The 20,739-nt window shown below is 37.2% G+C and overlaps 1 long non-coding RNA gene across 7 annotated transcripts in view; it reads right to left on the bottom strand.

The window, feature by feature from the left end:
- LOC135294981 (uncharacterized) overlaps positions 1-20,739 on the bottom strand; it is a 166,498-nt gene that overhangs the window by 91,008 nt on the left and 54,751 nt on the right. For 5 of the 7 annotated variants that reach the window (XR_010357020.1, XR_010357021.1, XR_010357025.1 and 2 more), the window contains exons 2-3: positions 2,693-2,812; positions 1,674-1,820 (exon numbers count right to left, since the gene is read on the bottom strand). The exons of 1 other annotated variant lie outside the window; for it this stretch is intronic. This is a non-coding gene — a long non-coding RNA (uncharacterized LOC135294981). The remainder of the gene's footprint in view (positions 1-1,673; positions 1,821-2,692; positions 2,813-20,739) is intronic. One more of the 7 variants, XR_010357024.1, reaches the window with a different exon arrangement.

The raw sequence follows: 20,739 nt of genomic DNA on the forward strand, positions 1-20,739 counted from the left end.
AATTATTACTTATAGCCTACTGAAGGCCTATAATTTCTTTAAAAATATGGTGGCATTACAGAATTATGGCCAACTATTTAGTCTGATATGCTTAGAGTACTGTCTGAGAAGACATTCTGGAACAGATATTTATCACTACAGCGATGACCGTTTCATTAAGTCTTTAATACTTTAGGCTATGTATAACCTTTTTTGGTACAACTTCCATATAATTAGCCAACAGTCACAAAGTTATTACTGTTTCCATGGCTGCCCCATCAAATTCTAGAGGCACAACAGGCACATTTTTTCAGTACAAATGAACATTACATGAGGATCTTTCATTGCTGAAACTCCTAAGTCAGTTTGTATTAATTTTTTTATATTAACTTTTGGGGTGGTTTTGGAATCTTTGAACTCACATTTTTGCCAGTATTAGAAAGAAAAGTGTATTTTCTACTGCCAAAAAACTGCACTTCAATTTATTTTTGTTCACTGTTTAAGACTTTCATATATTTTTTCTAACTAAATAGAAAGAACCACCATAACCAAAATATCCTGATTTAGAATTAAAAATCAATGTTCTCAGTTCAAAAAAAAAAAAAACAAACTCCTGAATGTTTTACGCTGTCCTTTATCTGTGACATCAACCAAAACCTGTGAGCAATTCACAGAATCACAGAAAATAATATTTGCAGAGATGGGTTGCACAACACAGAAAAGTCAGAATCCATGTACTGGTTAACCTTACTGCTATAGCACAGACACAGCCTACCAATTTTATTTGAAAACAAACAAAAATAAAGGCTAATTTTACAAATTATAAATATTAAGAATTCTTTACCTGGGAATATCAGGGGCTTCAACTGAAGACAACAGAAGCACAATGAGAAAAAGAAAAGAATCACAACCACAATATTTTGAAATAATTTCAGTAATATTTTCTAGCAAAACCAAAATTGCCACTATGCTCAGAAGCCCTCTACTCTTGTCCTTAATTTCAGACACTCACTGTCTAAGTGAGATTACACTGCTGTTTGGTGGAGGTAGTTGAGAAGGCAGAGTCAAACCACAGCAAGACATCTGAACAACGTGCATGGTATCCTTTTCATTTCAGGTGTTTACTTAATGGAAGTCCTGACAGTTGGATTTATCCAGCTTGTGGAGAGTATTTTAATTTATATCAAGATGGCACACAAGAAAGGCATGAGGGGAGAAACAGATTTTTCTGGTAAGTAACTGAACAACCAGAAATTGAAGTTTCATGGGAAATCAATGCAATTTCAAGTCTTCAGTGAACTTCCACAGGAAGGCTGAGAAACTTCCTTTTCAAATTGTGTCTGCTGTGTTCAATCTATCTAGATTACTGCAAAATAGGCCTAAAGTCTGGATCACTGTAGTGGGTATAGATTTTGTATAAAATGTCTACAGAGAACATTGCTGCTAAAACAAATCATCGTTTTACAGGCAGTATAACATTTAAAAAAACTCTTGAAATTATTTCTTTCCTATTCTGTCAATATGAGACATATGAATTTGCCTATTTTTTCTATTTGCCTATTTTTTTATCTTGAAGACCTATTACCTCACATTGCATGACAGAATCACTTTATTCCATTGTTTCAGAAATCTTATGCAGTTCTTTGAAGAGAACAAGTAAAAAAAAAAAAGCCTTAGGGTCATGGAATATGTACTGCATGAGTGTAAGTGTGATAGATGTACAACATCTGCTATGTCTGTTCGTCTCACATCATCTGTGCGACCCAGTTCTTTCTCTCCCATCTCATTTTGAGACATGAACATTGGACCTTACATCTCATCAGTGCTGAACGTGGTATCATCTAAACCAAGGAGAGAAATAAATTTCTGGGACATGGCAGAAAATATCACTTTGAATGTTCTTGTCTCAGTGTAATAAATCCCCCCCAACAAGATGAATAAAGCATAATTTCTTAACTCCTTTGATGAAGGCCAATGAAACATCCACCTTGTTACTAGATTTTCAATAATACAAATAAACTAACACTACCTCTGCATTTTTAAACTAATCACTTCAGCCTTCCTTCTCAAGTGGAGAAGGGAGGAAATGGAAGAAGGATACCAAAAGCGAATGAGTTTCATAAAATAAAGGATTATTTATGAGGCTACCAAGCTACTACAATGTCATAAATTGCTTGAATTTTGTTTATAACTTTTACAAACTTAACTAAACACGTCCACTCTACACTATCTGCTGCCTTCTTCCCAATGCAGACACTTTGGCCTTCATCACTAGCAATGTGTTGGTAGTACTAGCCACAAAAAAACCTCCACTGTATTAGTCTGGACACAAAGTCCTGCTGAACAAAATATCAGCCAGCTGAACCTATCCCACCTCCAAGATGTTTTCTGTCATAAATTTAGCATTTGAAAACACCCTTCATAACAGCAATCCTGCTGTGGAAAGCAATTTGGTTAGTGTGTGGAGAATGTAAACTATAAAGAAATTCTGACAGTTTATATTCTGACTTTGACATACTCTGAAAGATCTTTCACTTTAAAAGCATTTTTTCAATACAATGTCTAAGGAAACATAAAAAAAAAAAGTTAAACATTTCACAGCCTCTAATTTTTCCAAGAATTGGATTCAACTGAGCCTTAACAATTTTATAAGACACAATAGGGGAAAACTACTTTCTTCTGTTACTTTATGGGAAAGAAAAAACTTCAATACCTCCAAGTACTTCTGCTTCTACTATGGGGACAACTTCTATAATCCACTTTTTGTCATTTGAGAACAGCAGAAAGCTTTTTAAAAAGCAGTCTTTTTTTGGTTTTTATTTTGCTCCGATAGCTAAAATAAAAATTGGAAAAGTTATTCCTGCCTGGCTCTGTAGATTATATAACAGTTTTATATAAAGCAGCTTTTAATATTTAGCAAGTCCTACATAATAGCTTTTAGTGCTTTTAAATGAGAGATTAGATATTGGTCTTTTTTACTGTCATTCCAGCAGCATTGGTGATTCTTGTACATCTCTGAATTGTGTCAACAGAATTGAGAGAACCTGCTATACACAGTGTGCTCTACTATAAAAAATGTTGTGATGTTGAAAAGTTTACTGCTTTATGAAAATGCTGCAAGAATTTCTGCAGCATATTTTCTATCCTGTTGTTTTTCAATGAGATGCTAATATTATTATTATATATATCAAACAAAATTTTAAAGCCTTTGTATACATTTTTGCATCAATTCAGTTTTGTCTGATGTATTTATATATAAATTTATTAACAAATAAATTGGAAAGTAGAGGGAGTTAATTTCATTTGCTCTAATCTGTGCTATTTGCCAAAGTTGTAACAGTTATTCTCAAGTATATTCATGATTGAACAGTTTAATAGAATTAGAACTGGATCCTTTTGAGTGCAGACCTGTTCACAGAACAAATCATAATACAGAAAAAAATCCATGGAAAAATCATATTCTCTTGTGACAGAAAGTAGATGAGCATAGTAGATATCACTCCTTGATATGTTTGTCCCAAGATCTTTCCTGTACATCAGGTTTTTATGGTACTGGGTCTTCAGGGTGTTGAAATGTGGCAAAGCTATTTCTTAAGTACCTGAAGCTGTTGACAACTAAATATTTCCTTCCTTTTATTTCACATACATTGAGTCCTCAGGCTTTATCAGCTTCTGTATGATTAATGAAATATTCAAAACTCCACACAACCACTTACAAGCCTATGCCAGAGAAACACCAGTGCTCTCATCTTAATTTCCTAGCCACACTTAACACAGGGAAGATTTTACCAGGGACATTTCTTGGGAAGTTCTCCTTGCTGGCACAACTAGAGGCAGATAGGGTTTAATGGTGCTGACCAAACTGTCACTGAAGAGGATTCCTGACACATGGCTTTGATTCTCCCTGATGAGCCTCCGAGTCACTTTGCAAGGCCCCCTGAAGTGCAGCCATCATGATGGCACTCCCTTTTAAATATTCCTTGAGGAGACAGTGACAGTGCTGCTCACTTTTCACAGAATCACTGGGTTGGAAGAGACCTTTAAGGTCACTGGGTCCAACCCATGCCCTAACACCTCAACTAAACCATGGCACTGAGTGCCACGTGAAGTCTTTTCTTGAACACATCCAGGGATGGTGACTCCACCACCTCCCCAGACAGACAATTCCAGTGCTTTATCACTCTTTCTGCAAAAAATTTTTCTGCAACATCAAACCTAAATTTCCCTTGGCACAGCTTAAGACTGTGTCTCCTCGTTCTGTCATTTGCTGCCTGGAGAAATAGACCAACCCCCACCTGACTGCAACCACCTTTCGGGAAGTTGAAGAGAGTGATAAGGTCACCTCTGAGTTTCCTTTTCTCCAGGCTAAACAGCCCCAGCTCCCTCAGTTGTTACTCACAGGGCTTGTGTTCCAAGCCCCTCACCAGCCTTCTTGCCCTCCTTTTTCTCCAGAAGACCCAGTGGTGAAACCCAGTCTCCCCTATCTCCTCAACTCTCTCTTCCTGCCAGTGTGCAAATTATTAACTTACGGGAGTTTTGTTTGTTTAATTATTTGGGCTTTTTACCTTGTTTTTAACAACTGCAATTGGAGAACAACATCTCAGTCCTCTCCCTCCCACGTGAGTATACCAAAACCACATATCTGTCACTTCCCACAGATCTGCTATGGTATTAGTCTCAAGTCATGCAGAGTTCTTTTATTGACTCCATCACCCTCGATCAATGCTGCCTGCAATGATCCTGTTTCCCTCACAAAAATCACAGAGATCAAGGTCTGATCTGTCACAGAAATTCATATCAACATGCATTCCCAAGTTGTTCATCAAGTTGAACATCAAGAAGTCTGGAAAACACGTGCCTCAATACTGTGCCATAAAGCTGAACTGATTAATTTCCCCCTTTCCCTGCTGCCTGTGTTTCTCAACGCTTTTTTTGATGATCCAAGGTTTGTAGTAATTAGAAGACCTCAATGATAATTCTCACACCCAATTTTCACCTTTACTGCAAAAAGGCACTCTCTGGATGGAGTGAACTGATCCTGAGTCATCCACTGATGGCGACAGCTGCCAGGCATGCTGTTGCAGTAGGACATCCCATAATCCTCACCTCCTAATAACAGCACTTATTAGCAGCTATCATTTCAGATAGCCATGATGATTTAAAAAACAAGTGGTTTCCCTCTCATATAAGCTGTTTGTACTGGTTCCAAGAACAGGTTCTCACTTTCTAAGGCTGTTCAAAAGCTGCACTACTTTTAAGAAGTTTATATGATAGTCACTGAATCATTCTGAGAGTAGCAGTCTTCCAGAATTCTTTATTAACTGTACTCCTCCTGGAGCTGGACATATGCCCATTCCTTTGTAAGGAAATCGAGTTGTTTCTGTCACAGCAGGCAGTTCTCACAAGCTTTAGATGCTCTTCCCCACCCTCACTATACGCTAGACGATTTAACATGTTTCTCTCACAGTGACTGTACACAAGGATAATAAATGACTAGCCATTCCAAATCCTGCCGTGCCTCTGGCATTTTCCTCCTGATGATCTCAAGAGCATTATTAGCACCAAATATACACCTGTGGCTAAAAGATAAAATAGCAAAGTACCTTATTCTCTTGGAAGAATGCCTTGCAGCACAAGACTCATTAATCTCCCAACTATTTTGTTTGGGTGCTCCCAACCACACATTTAAGAACTACTCTACACTTCATCTGATGCACAAAGCAGCACTCAGTGTACACTGGTGCTCTGTACAACTGCCCCTCTCCCTAAATCTTCTGGAGCTGGAAGAGCTGCATCATAAAATTTTCATTTAATCTTAATTGAGCTTCAACCAAGGTATGACAGAAGAAATATTTCCCTGATCTCACCAAGACCAACTTTTTCCAAGTCCCATTAGAGAGAAGTGCCGAGTTTTAAATTTCTTGGTACAGGCAGGCAGTCCCAAAGCATCCCTGACCCCCCTCAGTACTGACAAAGTACCAGGTATCAACTTTGCTCTTTTCTTGTTACAGGGAATGCTTTTGCAGTTCCTTCATGCTGGGCAACATCTGCTGAAGCTGCTACTGACTCTCTCCCGTGCCACAATGATCTGCTTCCTATGGAAAAGTTAATGCCAAACAGAGTAAAAAAAGGGACAGATCAAAAGGGTGAAAATGGGCAAAATTTGTCCAATAAGCTCAAGTTGAACACAAATGAAGACGAAAGAAAAGGCGAGCAGATGAGCACCTCTCTTATCACTCTCACCAATGCTGCTTATGTCTCTGCCAACTTGCTCAACTAATCCATTCTGCAGGTTGACACCAAACACAAATAGAAGCAGCTGCAAAGCAGGCATAAAAATTCTGGAATTCAAATCTCTAGATGATGATTCAGTACAATGGCAGCCTTGATTCTTCCCCTTGTCTATTTATTGTGGCAAAGCTAGCAAGAAACCATTCCAAGCAGACAAACTTGGAGGGCAGAGTTAAATAAAATTTAATAAACTGAGCTAGTTAGAAAAAAACAGAAGGGTAAAGGTGAAAGGCAGCAACTTCTGACAGAAATTAGAATCAATCAAAAAAAACCTGATACTATTTGGAAAGCAGTTGAGAAAAACTAAGGTCATTCAGTTGGGCGAGGACTCTTCTGTTTCATCCTGCTGTTTAGAGCTGCAAATTCCTTCATGGAACTTGTCAGTTTTCTTCATAGTTTGCTTTCATAATTCCAATGTGCTTTTATAATTCCAGGCTAACAAAGTAGTGCCAGAACCATGACCATCCAACCAGTTCACCTCTCAGTGACCCAGGGGAAGAGTGAAGGCTAGGATAGGGAGATAAATGCAAATATAGTAAAGTAAACTGTAGTTTATAGAATTCCATCTCCCACATGTCGTGCTGCATACAACCTGTACCTATCCTTAACCCAAAAAGCACATCTTCCAATTCATTAACTTTCAATCAAATGTAAATTTTCTTCTTTTTTTTTTCTACGTCAAGCAGATTAAACTCTCTTTTGCTGTATATTTTTTCTTCAGCTGGCTGTAGTCAGCTTGTTTCTGCTCAGTTTGGATCAGCTCACAATGCTGACTTTGCCATACATAGCAATTCCACCAGGCTCAATGCAGCTGCCAGCGTGGCACTGTCTCCCATGACTCTGCTCTGCCCCTGGTTATACATAGTTTCCTCCCCTTGACTAAGCAGGTCCAGCACCACTGTTCATCTTTGAAAGAATCATATTCCAAATCTTTATTCCCTGTCCCAGGAGTCTATCTTTACTCTTCCATCCCAACATTTCTCCTCATGAGACCGACTGCACATAGGGTTTTCACTCTGGCCAGTTCAGTTACATTATATTCTGATTAATATTTAGTCCCTTTAGCAAATTTGAAGGCTAATCCTTTGGGCACCACTCTATAAAGAAGCCATGCTACAGATAGAGGTGGAATTATGAAAATGGAACCTTACACATTTGGACCAAGAGTGAAGTCACATGTAATTAAAGATCTTCTTTGGTTAAAAAACATCACCACACACACAAGCTTGCTACTCTCAGTTCCTGTATCAAATAAAAATTAGGCACCATTATGCTCATTAGCATGCAAAACTTAATTCAACTTCACTTACTGGAAGAAGTAATACGGACTGTAACAACTAATTCACAGAGGTCTCTCAAACCACAGTAATTTTTTCCCAATTTCATTGACTTTCACATGGCTAATATCTGCAAAATATGTTACAGTAAAGAATGTGTTGAATTTGGGTCTCCCCATGTACATCTTCCTCACATGCCTGATGACCTTGATGCTGATTATTGTTGCATTCCTCTGCCAAAGGCAAGGATTTAAAAATACTGTATGTATTTGTGATTATTAATTCCATGTCTTCTACATTCTTATCAAGTCTACTTAGTGATTTATTCCCCCTTGATTAACTTGAAAACTATTATTAGCTAGCTATATTAGCTACCTATCTAATTATGTGTTAGGAAGATTTTGCACTGAAGAAAACAGGGACTCAGTTGTCCTTGATGCACTCCTGTTTATCATTCTCAGATTTGTAATAATTCTTCCCAGACCAGCCTTCCTTTGTTCCCTGAGTTTTAGCTTTTATACAAAGCGCTCTCATAAATTGTGTTTCATTTGGGGATAAAATATCAAATCAAACCATTACTATTCCATAACAATTTTCATTATCCTCACACTTAAATGCTAAGGTTTCAAGTTTTGGGGGTTTCTTTTTGTGTCCATCCCCCTTGACCTACACATCTGGTTTTCCAGTTCCTGTGTTTTCAGCTCTATGTGCTGTGCCAAGCAGGTCAAACATTCCCATCAGAGCAACCTCCTGAACAGCTAAACACAAAACCTTCTCAATGATCATCTTATTTCATACTAAATATAACCTTATTTCCTTGTTTTGCAAACCAATTTCTTTTGGACATACATCTTAATGGCTAACATTTCAGCTTACAGAAACTCCAGGTTTCAGATGTACACTTTCATATTGAATTCTGCTGAAGTAGAAAATACTTGTTACTGCTCCATTGTCCTTATGGGGAAAAAAAAACCCCAAACAAAACACTCTTCTGCTTAAACTCAAATAACTTGTTAATTAAAAAAAAAAACAAAACAAAAAAAAAACAAAAAAAAACCCCAAAAAACAAAAAACAAACCCTACACATAAACAGAAGCCACATCAGAAATAGCCTTTCTGTGGAGTGCTGTTTGCCTGTCTGGAAGTGTCTAGCTAGCTAGCTGACTGTCTTACTTGTAGTAAAAAATTTAATAATGAACCAATCCCACTCTAAAACTCAGAGCTCTCTCAGCTCTATTGGTGATGCTTCTTCACAATGGTACTTCAGAACCACCACTTTAGCAGTCACAGAAATTCATTTCATTAGTTGTTCTTCACAGCTGCTAGTCATATTTCTTGATTTAACTAACAAGTTAACTTGCACCATGCAAGAGTGGTGCTCTTTAAGGCTCTAGTAAATTATGCTTAGCCTTTCTGTAGATAATTTGCCTAGATTCAAATGTCTTTTCAAAGAAACCAAACAGACCCTCATTCATTCATGAACTGAAATTCAGCATGTACTTTTGGCAGATAGGCACAGACAAAACAGATGGAGATTAAAAAAAAAAAGCCAAAAAAAAAAAAAATAAAAAAAAAAATAAAAGAACAAAAAAGCGCTTGAGTTTGTGTTTCTCCAGGAGCCAGTTCTGCCAGATCATTTGTGGATTTCCTCACATTTGTTTTGTTGAGATACTATTGTCCACAACCATTGACAGTAGTCAAAATAATCCTCATCCATAATAGGCTTAATGTCTGAGCCAAAACCTGACTCCTCTAAGAGGTAGTTTAGTTAATATCACTGAGCATCAGAATAATTCAGGATGTAGCTTGCTGGGGCTGTACTTCTGATGAGCACAGGTGATCGTTTCTCTGTGTGTGTTCACACAGACCCATGCTCACAAACCCAGTGCTAAACACAAAAATCCTTCTTTCCCTTTCCAGCCCATGACGCTTTCCTCGTTCTCTCTGCCTCTATTTTTAAAGTTTCATTTTGGCCAAGATGAGAGACCCAGCGTCCATCTCAAGTGGGCACAAAGCACCATGCCCTTACTTGGCTCTCTCTATATATAATTTTCAAGCTGGCAATCATGTGACTTGGTTGCACACCGACACGGAGGCACTACCCATGAACAGCATCTGCTCTTAGATATTTGAAAATGGGCATCTCAGTCAGGAACAGAGCTCACTGTGCTCTTGCAAGCACAATGAAAAAGGTGGCACTACATCTTTCCTGAAAGAAGTGTGAATGTATGCATGGGAGAACAGCACACAAATATACATTGGATTTACAAGTCTTTTTGACGTACAGGAAAAAAAACTGCAACAACTAAAACCCCGTGTTTTAATTATCTTTGAATCCTAGAAGACTTATTGTGCTCCATTTGCTGTTCTTCCTTGCAATAGTGATGGATAAAAACCTCTATTCCTTTGCTATCAAGACTTGCCAAATTATCATAAGAATACACTACAGTATGTAGCTGTCCTTACAGAACAAAATGAGTTCCAAACACCTTAAATTCATACATCCAGAAAAATTTTTAAAAGGTTCTCTTAAGTTCAAGGGATAACTCAAAAGAAGCCATAGGATCAGTAAAGTGAAACTCAGAAGGAAAACTAAGGGCACTTTTTCTATTAACTTTTTCCCCTTCTCACAAAAAAAAAAAATAAAAGGAAAAAAAAAGGTTATGGTTACAAAGTGAATTTAAATTGGCCACACCACTTAGAACCAAATATAAACTTACTCTATCCCAAAACATTTCTTCCTTAAAGGTTTTGTTGTCAGGGGACAGGGAGGGTAATGTTTGTTTATTTGGTGGGTTTTTTTTTGTTTTTGTTCTTTTTTTTTTCTTTTTAAACAGCATTTGTCTTTGCTCCCAGTGGACTGCTTGAGCTGTGAAAATAAAATAAAATCCATTCTATGTATACATCAATAAATAGTTTCAAACACAAATAGATGTCTTCCCTTCTGCAAGTTAAGGAATGTACAATTTTCCCATCAGTGCAATAAAAATACAGTTAGTGGGTAAAACCAGAAATATTTTACTTTTTTTTAAAGTGTCAACAATTATCTTTTAAACACTGTAGGTTTCAAGTGTAAGAAAAAATGATACAAACCCTATCATGTATATCACATATTTCAGTACAACTTCAAACCTCACTTCTAATTCCCTATATAATATGTAATTTACTGAACTGTATAGTTTTGCCAATGTTGTTCTACTGTGAAAAGCTAATTAATTCAGAGGATGGAAAAAAACCTTGGTTTTCTTTTAACAAGGTAATTGATAACAATTAATTTCTAACTGTAGACTTAAAACCTTCCTGAGGATGCTTAGTAGATGTTAAAAAAAAAAAATCAGAAAATATACTGCAAGAGAGAAACAAATATAATCAATCTTGAATAAAAAAAAAAGCGAACAGATGAAGGATGAGAAGATTATTGGCTTTGACTGGAAGAACTTATGTTTATCATCACCTATATTTTATCTACTAGTCAGTCCAGGGGGCTGATTCCCAGAGGTATGCCTGTCTCTCTCAGCATCATGCTACAAGGCAGCAGATAATACAAAGTGGAACTGTAGTTAAAATTCTTATTATGTGTGCTGGTTTCCCTACTGTTGCCTCTAAGGCAAAAAGAGACCACTGAGCTCTATTGTATTGAAGCTTTCAAATGCAATTTCAGCCTAATGCTTCGCATTAATATGTGGCATCTCTGAGTGCTCTGCTCTACTGCTGAAGGAAAGAATGACTCAGGTGCTGTGAGAGGCACATCTGTGATTAAATATGGCAGTGGTATTTATGCTGCAAAGCCACTGGCAAAACAGCTTAAAAATTAATGAGAAGAAAGTTCCACCACAAAAATGGTGGAGCCAATTTATGTAGACAGATTGACGTGCCCCAAAGAGAGAGAAAACAGAAATTAGTGTACCATCCACACTTCTGCAGATATTGCTAAGTTGTCTTTAATAAAGAGAACTGTACACAGACATTAATCTCTACCATGAACATACAGCTTATTCAGCCATGTTATGCTATATAAATTTGAGATTAAGAGATCTCCCAAACAGATATTGACCTGTCTTAGACCTGCATGTCTTCCAGCAACTGATTAGACTATTTGTGAGTACAAACTTATAAATTAGTCTCCAGAGTAGACAATGTTTTATTTTGTTTTTCCTCCCCACAGATTTAAAATTTTTAGTTTAGTCTTTAGGACTTACTAAATTTAGTCTTATTGAATGTGATGGCTCTCCTAAAGCTATCCCACTCTACAAATGCAGACACAGAAATACTTGTTGTTTCTACAAATGCTGTATATTAAGAGAGACAGTGCTAGGACAGCAATAAGAATGATGTAAAGAAAATTGTAGCTCTTTATCCTAAAAGCCCAGCTAATGCAATGTAAAAGTTATAAAATGGGAATTAGACACTCAGAGTTTAATAGTTTTTTGACAACTTTTTTTTAAAGTGTTACCAATCCCCTACCAATAATAACATCAACATGAAACACTACAGCTGTTTCCAGAATAGTGTTTTCTTCACTGTTACCAGCTTCCCTTTCATGAATCACATTATCGAAATTTAGAAGAATTTTAGTACAAAACATAAAAAAAAAAAAATTAAGCTCTGCAACTTTAATTTTAAAAACAACTGCAATCCAGAGTTTGACTTTTTGTATCAAAGAACCATAATGAAATAAAAGAATCTCATGGCTAAGAATTATTTCTTGTATGAACTATTCAGTCTGCCTACATATATACGTCACTTTGGGCCCCATTTCTAAAACCCTTCCTATGGCAGAAATCCAAATGAAAAGAGTATTAAATATTGATCCAAGTTAAGATAAAAGCCAAATCCTAATTCAAAATTTTACCAGTGAGGTTTGGGTTTATTTTTATAATCTTGTATTCTTACTCTTCAAAATCTGTTAAGGACAAACTTAATTTTGCATATATAAATTATCCAAGCTCAGACTGATTGACTTTAAACAGCTCACAGAGCGTAGATTTACCTCTTTCATTTTTTGTTACAATCTCTGTGTCCCTCTGCAATGACCCTCCAGACAGATCTCTTCTGTACAAATTAAGTTACTACTTGTGCTTCTTCTCCTCTGTCTCACCCCCACCATGTAGAAGGGCATATAGATGTAGAGAAGGCTCCTGTGGGAAGTCACAGAGATGGTGAAGCAGTGTGTTTGTTTTTCAGAAGGGGGAAAAGGTAAGGACTCGCATTAATTGGACAAGACGCCTGTTAGAATTGTCACAGACTCTACACCAATCAGAGCGCATTAAAATTGTCAAGCAAGTGGGCAATTAGCACAATATACCACCCTCCTGTACTGTAGGGCACAGGATTGTCACTTTATACCTCATTGTTTAGCCTGGTCAGCTAAAAGCCTTCCTAATTTTCCCATTTTTTTATTGAACAAAACCAAAAGAAGGTTATGAACCACTAATTATCTTGGTTTAAAAACTGCTGAAACTGGAATAAGCCCCTCTGCTTCTGAGCAACCCTGTTTGCTCCTGAACAAATCTTTTCTGATAAAATGGAGAAAAGAAGGGAGAGGTGCATTACTTATTTGGTTGTTCTTATGTTTTTTAATTATGGCCACCTTTGTTACAGATCTCAAGAAGAAGGTCTGTGAGCTCAGGACCACATTGAACAGATGTCAGCAGATGAGTAGGCTCAAGTGGTCAGGCAGACAGGGCACATCTGTGGGGAACAGGACACTTGCATTCCTGCCTCTGGTCTTGCAGAGACACTTCAGGAAAGATAAAAGGCCAGGGTAAATAAATAAGGTTTTATACTGATTCTGTTATATTCTCAAAGCACATACTAAAGTGCCAGATCAGCAGCAGAGAAGAAAATGCATAGTTTATTAAGAAATATGTGATATGCTAATAACTTTGAAAAAGTAGCCGGGGAGATGGGAAACAGCCTCTTCAGACTGCTGTAAGATGTGTATGTCAGGTCTATTCCACGTAAATGAGCAGGGAACACAGAAACAGCTCTTTTTAGTTTGTTTTAATAAGATGAGCTTTCTCAGCTCAATTTTTACCTCGTGAGATTACTTTATAACCTTCAAGGAGAATTCCCAAGAACTCGCACAAATATGAGCTCAAAATGTGGTCGTGTTTGAAGCAACAGAGCCACCTTTCCTGTTAAAGCAAGCTGGATTGCTTTCTCTGTTGAATGCCACTTAAGTATGTTATTATTTTAAAAGAGATACTAATACAGTCTCTGACAAATTAGAATAAAATAAAGTATTTCAGATGTAAGGGACCTACAATGATCAGCTGATACAAGTCAGGGGACCAGAAGTTAAAGTACATTATTAAGGGCATTGTCCAAATACTCCTTAACACTGACAGGGATAGGGCCACACCTCTCCAGGAAGTGTGTTCCAAAAGTCTGACCACTCTCTTGGTAAAGAAGTGTTAAAAAAAGCTAGGGAATGCATTGAGAAAAATAAAACAAAAAAGCAAATAATTAAACACAAAAAGCAAATAATTAAATCTTGATTCTACAGTATAGACTTGTATCTTCATTTACTTTGTTCTGTTTTTTCCTGTTCTATGCATACATGGTTGAAAATGCCTGCAGATCTGTTTGTAGATTGCTTTTCAATGAAAATTATTGAGCCTCTGTATCATATGAAATAAGATTTTTGGCATTTGCAGAATTTTTAATTAATTTTTACTCCTAGCTTCGGGAATGAGCTGTCTTGCACAGTAACTCATAGATAGAGATGAAGGTATTTAAACCCACTTCTCAAAAACATCAATATTTCACTCATGCTTACAAGACTTGAGGAATTCTGCAAACTAAAGCATTATATTTGTTGTTTTAAAAACTGCTTTCAGCTGCCTCTAGTACAGCAATCCTTCTGAATTTTTAGATATGAGGTGTCACTAAGATGAAGTGTTATACCTATTCATGTCAATGTGCACATCGTATTATCCTCTATAACCATTCCTAGGATTCATGCCAAGAATGACATATAAAAACATGAAACTCACTATGAACTGCAGTTACAAACACCCTGATTGCCAACACACTGCTCAGAATGGAAATGATTCCCTATACTAGGGTATTGCTTTGTTATTATCATCATTATTTTTATTCCAGCAAATTCACAGCCCTTAATGATTTGAGCTTGCAGCACAAACTTGCCTTGAGCATTTTGTAGCCAGGAGGGGGAAATATGGACAAACACCATTGTATTCATTATTTTCAATGTATTTTAAGGCAAGGGCATTAGAATCTCACTGAGGGGTAAGAAGGGACAAATGGGGCTGACTATGCAATTCAAGACTTTTCCTGCAAGGGATTCTTTAATAGCAGTGGCCAGAAATACATTTGGAATGATTTGTTACATGGCTTAGGTTGCAGCTCACCTTTACAGGAAAAAGAAAATAGCACAAACCCAGGGCAGAGGTGAAGGAGTGTGATTTAATTTCCTAAGTATTTTCTGGATAATTATAAGACTAGATGAGACCTAGAAAAATCCTTCAGCCCCTTCCCCTACAGTAAGGCAACTTCATCTACCTTGGTCCTATCTGACCTGGTTTTATGTAAACCTCCCTTAGAAACATATCATACCAAAGACACTGCAATTTTCCAGGAAACTTATGCAGAGCTCCAGTCCCCTTTCCATGACTTATTTATTTTTCCTCATAGTATTCAATGCTGAATCTTTATTGTACTTTAAACCTAGACTTCTTAGGCTCCCTAACACAAGCATAGGAAAAAAGAAACAAAAAAACTAAAAACAACCAAATAAGCAAAACCTTTTTACAGCAAAACTTATGAAGTAATCTTGCTATTAAATTGGTTCAGGTAAAAGATAAAGTCTCAGTCACAATATTCTGACCAGTTTTGGCTCTCACTGTGCAGTAAATTGGCATAGCTCATAAGTTTTCCCTGAGAATTACCAGAAGTTCTATCACACCTACATAAGCTGCCACTTTCTTTCTCAAGGCAAGGCTTCAGCTGTTGGGAATTATACAAAGTTTAATTTCTTTAATGTAATTTTAGTTAGTTTTGTTCACTTTTGCCCCAGGGGAAGGGAACTGAGGCTTCTTTCCAGGGGACTGTTCCACCAGGTGAGGTCTAATGAGATTAACCAACAGACTGGGAGTAGCACAGAAGAACCACAAACCACCATTAATGACCACGAAGGAACACCAACTCCAAGCATCCCCCCTGGCATGGTCAGAGACACCTGGTCTGGGAAAAGAGAGATAAGAATAAAGACCTAATTATCATCAGGGGCTAAGAAATTTACAACCAGTAGAAACCCAAATACTAAGAAGTGTGCAACTTGGGACCAATGAACATTGAACCAATGAATTTCTGTGGGTTTTGACTGTATAAAATATGTGAAAAACTGAGTAAAATTTATGTGGGATGAAATTATTTTCACTGCATAACCCGGGCACTCTGTGGATGAAATTATTTCTGTGGCATATCCTGGCTAGAAGAAAATGATGCCTTAATTCTCAAATATTAAAAATGTTATTGGAGAATATTTTTTGTTTTTCTCTCACTTTTGGTGACACAGCCAAGCTCTTTAATCACTGCTAGAATTAATATCAGCAAATGGACTCTCTAACAGAGTTGCCATTATGATTTACTGTAACCTTCAACTTTTTCAGAACCATCAGTCAGAAGATTTCCCTCTTCAGAGTAGTAGACTGCCACACAAACTCAGGTTACACTAAATTAATTACCAATCTCAAAATTTAGAAGGAGAATATCCCAGGAAATAACTCACTGGCTTTCATGAGGAAATGATATTTTATTAAAAAAAAAAAAAAAAACAAACCAAAACCAACAACAAAAAAACTACTTGACAGGCAGAAAAATTTGGTGTGAAATACAAAGGGAGTGTATAGAAAACTTGCTGCTTCTGGCTGCTTCCTAGCTTTGTATACCAGCTGGAGGTCTGGGTGGTCCATGAAAAGGAGCATTACACAGTCAACCACCCTAACTCTTCCCAGATCTGAAATATTAGGGTGGCTGTTCCCCTTGTCACAGAGCCAGACACACATGAAAGAGTCCCATATTCACCAGGGGCTAAGACAACACAAAAAACTAGACATTTAATTTTGAAGTTACAATGACATGAGTTTATGAACTCAAAGACGATTCAAACCCCCTCCCAGGACTTTAAATAGTAAAAATTATACTCTTAGTTGCATCCTGGAGCATTTGTGTGTTGCAGAAAAATGACTGATATTTTAGCTTATGAAAGATGGAAAAATACTTGGGAATTCTTGCCCATTTTAAGGCATTAGCCTCAGAGTCATTAGCCATGAGGTACTCTGCATTCAAATCACAAGGACAAAAAAATTGCCTTGATCTTAGGTGGAGAAAAGGAGGCTGTCTGCAACTTGACCTGCTCTTTCCCACTTAATCCTGGGCCAAGCCTCAAGCTGGCAGCCCATCACACACTGACATCGCCTCATTGCTTTTATCCAGCAAGAGGGAAAATTAAAAAAAAAAAAAAAACAACACCAAAAAAAACCAAAATAACCCAAGAAGTTTGGAGCACTTATTCTGTGCACACTAACAAGTGTTAGCATTTGCACAGGACAGGTTTTACCCTCGCTGACCAGTCCTTGGAGCACAAATGATGCTGCAGAAGCCAGGAGGGCTGCCTGGGGAGCAAGGCTGTGCTTCCATGTATCTTGTTGTTACAGATTATTTCACACCCCATGTCATACATGAGAGTCAGGAACAAGCTTAATGAACACGGGGCCCAACAACCAGGATTAGCAGCAGGAAGTTAGAGAACATTAGATTAATGAGCTAAAGCCACCAGGCCCAGAACAGGAGCAATTGGTAAGAATCCAAGATTCACAGCCAAGAACCAGAGTCCTACAGATCCTGTTGCCAGAAATAAATTCTTATTGCACCAACACAAACTGAATAGAAAAGAAGTAGTTCATTTTCAAAGCACATGACTGGAGGACTGAAAGAAAAGCAACAAAAACCCAAAAAATCGAAACCAAAACAACAAAGTAACAACCAAACCAAAAAAGAAAAGAAGAAAAAAGGAGGAATGACAACCTCCTGCTCAGAAGCAACAGTAAATAAGACACTAATGCATGAGCAAGAAGAATTTTACAGGTTTGTTTTTTTTTTTAAAGAAAATAGTGTGGATTCCAACTGAGGGAAACCCACAGAGCCAGTAAATAAAGTTGATAGAGGCTCCCAATATTTTTCTTTTATTCTGACAAAACCCTTTCTCCTGCTTAAAGCTGCTGATATAGATGCCTTGTGAAAGTGACACTCTGGCATTGCCTCAGTCAGAGCCTGGGTAAGATCTGGATGCAAAGAAGTAAACAGCCATTTTAGTGCATTTGTTTCCTGTTGCTTGCACAAATCTAAAGAGCTTTCTTGCCTGTTTCACTGTTAAACACTGATTCCAATAAGAGATTATAATTGAGGAAGGGGAAAATAGGTTTTTGCTTATCAGTTTGTTTCTGCAGGACAGTAGTTTTAAAGGGAGGGTATATGGGTAAAAAAATAATTAAAAAATTTAAAAAATAATTAAAATTAATAATAAAAAGTCATATTTTCTGTGGGAATGGATAATTTTGTTATCCAAGGGTTTTAGTATTAAAACAATAAAAAAAATGTCTTGCACAAGGTAAAATCCACCCCAAGCCAGGAGTCCAGTTTCAATTTCTTCTCAATTCATCAAAAAATTAAAAAGCTCCAAAGCAACAGCACCTAACATATCCAAAAAAATGTAGCTTCAAAATTCCAGAATGGATACAAACAATATCAACATAAGTAAGAAAAGGTAGCTGGATTATCATTCTTTGCAAATATTTCCAGCTCTACTTCAGTCTATCCTTTATTCATGATTCTTTGGGGTTCTTCACACAAACTTATGAAGCAATCAGCATTCTTGTTTACCTATAATAAGTCTTTCTGCATTATTCTGTGTACAGCTGTAAGATATGACCAGAGCACAAGACATTTGTCTGTGTCTCTACCTTTTTAGCTGAAAATACAACAGAAGAGTCAGATTGTTAAAACTAAGGCCCTAGAAATCAAACCTATGAAGATGATTAATTATCTGAATCATCTACTTCTATCTAAGCTTCCTAATTCTTCTAAATAATTATTTTATCTAAATCTATTTAATTCTTTATAAATATAAGGAAGTGCACACACATGGACCTATCCTCTCCTGTAGAACTTAATATAACACAGAATTCCTGCACAGAATCTACTCATAGATTAAAATGTGGAAGACAGGAGCATCTCATCGTGTTGTGCCCATCATGGATACTCTGACTGGTCTCCTTTTTCTGTGGGATACTGGAGGGAACACTGTTTCTCAGTACCTTACTGCCACGCACACAAGTCATGAGAGAGGAGAGAGAAGCAAGTAAGATTAAAAAGAAAAAGGAGGAAATAATTTCTTTGCTGGGCAGCAGATTACCTTTAAAATTGCTCGCCTTCCAGATGCTCCCCAACTACAGCAATTGGCAGATGGCAACGACTGCAGATGGATGGGCACAGCTGAGACACAGATACAGCTGCGAATAGCTGGCTCGGCACTGTTTGCTTTTCCTTCTGCCAGCCACAGTCACAGCACTTCTAGGGAGTGGGTGGCAAAATAAGGAGAGGATTTCCCAAATTCATGGCAGAGGAAAAAGCCTTCTGTTAACATCACTGTCTTTATCCTTATTATCCTAAGTGCATGGTATTATAAGACATTTCTCTTATTCATTAACAAGAAAAGATATACTTTGCCATCTATTAATTAATGCCTATGATTAATTTAGAGAAGATTTATTAGACGGAGGTCTGGTGTTAATTTACCCTCTTTCTTACAGCTTGCCACTCAGTTTTTATGAGACCACACATTTTATCCTAGTTCTGAACTAATTCCTTTAAGAGCAAATAGCAAGCTGTGAAACAAAGTCCGCTAAAGTAAACTTTACCTTCAGGGTCACATACTAAGTTACACCATGGTAAACAAAGAGACCAAAACTGCAAACCATATCAATGGTTGTACAAATCAGATTTTTTTTTTTACTTTCAGATTTCCCATTTCTAGTTGCTGTCATGTCAGTTTTATCTTTATAATCAGTTTTACTGAATTCTCTGCATCATCAAGATATTTTTGTCTAGGGAAGGCCTCAGACTGGCAGGCTAACAATTCACCAGCAAGAGGGATGCTAATAACCATTTGTACCTGGAGTACTGTATACCAATGAATACCATTTAAAAGGTAAACAATAATTAAGATCTATACATTTTAATAGCATAAAAACCAGGCCAGCATATTATGTCATATTTTGAAAGAGCATTCTGAGTAACGAAGAGGATGCTTAGAAACTGATAATTTGAGAGCAAGAATTCCTATCTGCATGCTTAGTTTACACAGATAAACTTAAAGACTGAAGTGTAAGTATGTGCTGGTAGACAAGTGCCCCCTTCTCCACCTGCCTTCCTAATTACAGTGACTGCAAGCATGGGTAATAAGAAAATTAATGTGCATTCATTCTGTTACAATGCCTACAGTCACCTCTCCTACAAAAATAGTGCAGCTGACAGAGCCTGTTACTGTCCAGACTACTTCTAGAGCTCAGTTTTCTTCACCTTTTACATTCCCCCTTCAACACCATCCAACTGCTGGAGTCTCAGTCTGCCGTAACTGAGAGCACTTTCCCCTCCCTCTTTAATAAAATCTTATTTAGACAGAAATGTCCTGTTTCTGGACATGACTACTAATGCCATATTTAACAGAGCAGGATACCTCCTTTCAGAAAAGGGATGGCAAGAGGTTTTTTTTTTTTTTTGTGCCAACCTAAGTTGAGAGAGACAATCATCATTAAATTGGGGTGATTTATTAAAATGGGAAAAGGCTACGTGATAGAGAGGACCACATATGTCCATCTGTAAATTCTAACCTGTTTGTTCTATATATCAGAAGGGATAGGGAGAAATTTAAGAGAAAGAATGAAACAATATTAACACACCCTTTAAAGAATAAGCTCTTCTTGCTTGAAAATAAAGACATTTCTAAGGCTGTGATAATCCCTAAGATGTTTTTAAATAAAATGCTCAGGGAAGATGCTATAGCACACAATTACCATTTTCATCACACTACATAAAGAGTGAGGGAATAGGAGGAGTGCAAACTGATGATATCCTTAGTTATAATTTAGTGGCGCACACACACATA

This window comes from Passer domesticus, chromosome 2, assembly GCF_036417665.1.
Source record: "Passer domesticus isolate bPasDom1 chromosome 2, bPasDom1.hap1, whole genome shotgun sequence".
Lineage (NCBI taxonomy): Eukaryota > Metazoa > Chordata > Aves > Passeriformes > Passeridae > Passer > Passer domesticus.